This window comes from Hyaena hyaena, unplaced genomic scaffold (genome assembly GCF_003009895.1).
Source record: "Hyaena hyaena isolate Hyena2069 unplaced genomic scaffold, ASM300989v1 scaffold_368, whole genome shotgun sequence".
Classification (NCBI taxonomy): domain Eukaryota; kingdom Metazoa; phylum Chordata; class Mammalia; order Carnivora; family Hyaenidae; genus Hyaena; species Hyaena hyaena.
Genome location: NW_024080989.1, coordinates 311,357 through 314,804, shown reverse-complemented (window position 1 = coordinate 314,804; position 3,448 = coordinate 311,357).

Below are 3,448 nucleotides of genomic sequence, written 5' to 3'. Positions count from 1 at the left end.
TAATTTTCAGCATAAGATCATTCATATTCAAATCTGTATGTGGTGTAAACTCATGGTAATGAATTCCCAGGAGATGTTTTCCTTTTACTTAGCTGAGGCCAATGCTCATTAATTTCCATGTAGTCTTCCTGTTTGGGTGATAGATTTGTTTTTCTAGTCCATCCTTTCATTGAGGGTTCTGGTTTTATGCAGGAAGGTCAGCTTTGCCTTCTTGCCTCATTGGGGTTGAATGCCAAGTCTCTTGTCTGTTTGGCTATTAAATCCAAGTTCCCATCTGTGTGGTCCAATAGAACTTGCCACAGTGATGGAATTGTTTTGTATCTGCTGTCCCATATGGTAGCCACTAGTCACATGGGGCTTTTGAGCACTTGAAATGTTGCTAGTGAGACTGAATTTTTTTTTTAATGTTTTTATTTATTTCTAGGAGAGAGAGAGAGACAGCGTGAACAGGGGAGGGTCAGAGAGAGAGGGAGTCACAGACTGAAACAGGCTCCAGGCTCTGAGCTGGCAGTCAGCACAGAGCCTGACGCGGGGCTCGAACCCACGAACCGCGAGATCATGACCTAAGCGAAAGTCGGACGCTTAACCGACTAAGCCACCCAGGTGCCCCGAGACTGAATTTTAAGTTTTAATTTATTTAAATTAATATGAATTGAAATAAATTTAAACTTAGATTGCTGTTTGTGGCTAGTCCCTACCATATTAGATAACATCCTTATCAAATAGACTACATATGTGAAGGCACTCACAGCATCATTTACTTCACTTCACATTTTGATTTTTAGTTTCCTCTTTATTTATGGCCCCAAGAATTTATCTTACTTTCTTAACTGGGCATTTAAAAGGACATTCAATTTTATCTCGTGTTTTTTAATGAGCTGGAGAGGTTTTGTATTATTTAGTTCACAGTATTGCCAGAAGTGGAATACAGTCTCTGCTTTCACTTTCTTTTCCCTCCAATCCATTATCCCTACTGCAAAGCAGCTTTTCCAAAATGCAGATCTGTTCTTGTTACATTTCTGCTCTCAAGAGTTCCCTATTCTCAGGGCATCTGGGTTGAGCATTGGTTGAGCGTCTAACTCTTGATTTTGGTTTAGGTCATGATCCCGGGGTCGTAAGATTGAGCCCCATGTGGGGCTCTGTGCTGAGGGTGGAGCCTGCTTGGGATCCTCTTCTTTCTCTCTCTCTCTTTCTCCCTCCCTCTGCTCCTCTCCATACCCTCTTTCTCTCTCTATCTCAAAATGAAAAATAAATAAAAAAGAAACCACATCTTGAAAAAAAAAAAGAGTTCCCTATTCTCTCAGAATGCAGCCCAAGCTCAGCCTGTCATATGAGGTCCTTCACATGAGCAGCATATAACCCCTGCCTGTTTCCTCAGCCTTATCTCATATTGCATCTTCTTGTACCTCATATTCAAGCAGTGTCCAATACTTGTAACTCCTCAAAAGTGTCCTGCTATTTCATACTTTTGGTACTTTGTTCATCTTGCTCCTTCTACCTGGGATGCTCTTCCTACCTGACCCCACCTGCTATCTGCTAACCAACATCTGCTCAGCATTTACAACAGCTCTCACACCCCCTCCTCCTTGAAGGCTTTACCAACTCCTATTTCATATCTCTTCTGGACCCTGCATAGCATTTGGTCATAACATTCATAATACTTTGTTGTGTCTCCCTCCCATTGTGGGTTCCTAGGAAAGGACTTTCCCTGTTTTAGTGTCTGGTATGCCAACACCTAGCCTGGGGACTGATACATGGAGGTGCCGATGCTGGGACTACTCCTTTCCCTAAGAAGGTAGTGGCATCTCCGGGCAACATCCGTGGGACAGCTCAAGGCACAGCCTTGCTCCACGTATTGGAGGAGCTCTGAGCTGGGGTAGGAAGGGGGTCCATCTCCAGAGAGCTCTAAAAGCAGTTTTGAGGCTCCAAGTTCCTAATAAGCTGAAGCTTCACAGACTCATCCTGTCTCAGTCCCAGTTCCCTGCAAGCTTCCCTTTCATTTTTTTTTTCTTTTTTTTTTAAATTTTTTTTTAATGTTTTATTTATTTCTAGGAGAGAGAGAGAGAGAGACAGTGTGGGCAGGGGAGGGTCAGAGAGAGAGGGAGTCACAGACTCTGAAACAGGCTCCAGGCCCTGAGCTGGCAGTCAGCACAGAGCCCGACGCGGGGCTCGAACCCATGAACCGCGAGATCATGACCTAAGCGAAAGTCAGACGCTCAACCGCTCAACCGACTAAGCCACCCAGGCGCCCCTCCCTTTCATTTTCTGACAGTATGGTGACTGTGTAGTTGAGAACCAGAGGGCCCTGCTTCTGTCTTTTCACAAGCACCTGTGAGGTTCCACACACCCCTCTGACAGTTCTCTTTGGAACTGTTCTTTATTCTCGCCACTAAGGTGAGAGAAGGCAGTGATGGTGAAGTGAGAACAGATCAGGAAAGAGTGGGGCCTTGGTTCAGTATGTGCAGGGACTGACCCTGCCTCACTGAACCTTCCTCCGCTGCTGGGCTGGAAGGGACATTCTTTCCCTCACTCCTAGTCCGTCTACTGCTGCTCCAGGAAGGCAGTGAGCCCTTGGCCTTGCCGTTCCAGGAGGACAAGAATATTAGGTGTCCAAATGAACCTTACCCAGTGCCTACTGATTAGCAGGTCTTAGGTAAATATTGTTTTGGATTGAAACCTGCTTAGTTTGTCCCTGTCCCCCAGGATGCCTGTGGGTGCTGCCATCCCAAGTGGTATGCGGTGAGAGCACTGGGCTAAGAGAATTCTAGATCTAACCCTAACTCTGCCCTTAACTGGCTGTGTGACTTGGCATAAGTTGCTTGACCTCTCTGTCTCTCAGTTTCCAGGCATGGTAAGATATCTAGCACAGACCCTCGGGGTTTATGAGGTCCTTGGTGCTGTGTCTGCCCTTTTCTACATCCTTGTGGGATATTTGCTCTCAAGCCTTTTGTGTTCCTTCTTCTCCTTGTCATGTCTTTGTCAAGCCCTTTCCAGGCTGAAGCAAAGGTGGTGTGTGTGTGTGTGTGTGTGTGTGTGTGTGTGTGTACACAGATTAGAAAAAAAAAAAAAAAACAGCGCAAAGAGGAGATCCCTCCAATACCCAGGTCACTGAATTATTCTTTCATGTACTCGGATTTCTTATCCTTATTATATGTGGCTCTTTATTCAGAGCCTCAGATATGAAAAAATTGTGCTAAAAGATCTCATACAGAAAGTTAATCTAATCTGGGGGCACCTGGGTGGCTCAGTTGTTACGTGTCAGACTCTTGATTTCAGCTCAGGTCATGATCCATGGTCTGTGGGATCAATCCCTGCATCGGGGTCTGCCCTGACAGTGTGGAGCCTGCTTGGAATTCATTCTCTCCCTCTCTCTCTCCCTCTCTCTCTCTCCCCCTCTCTCTCTCCCCCTCTCTCTCCCTCTCTCTCTCTCCCTCTCTACTCCTCCCCT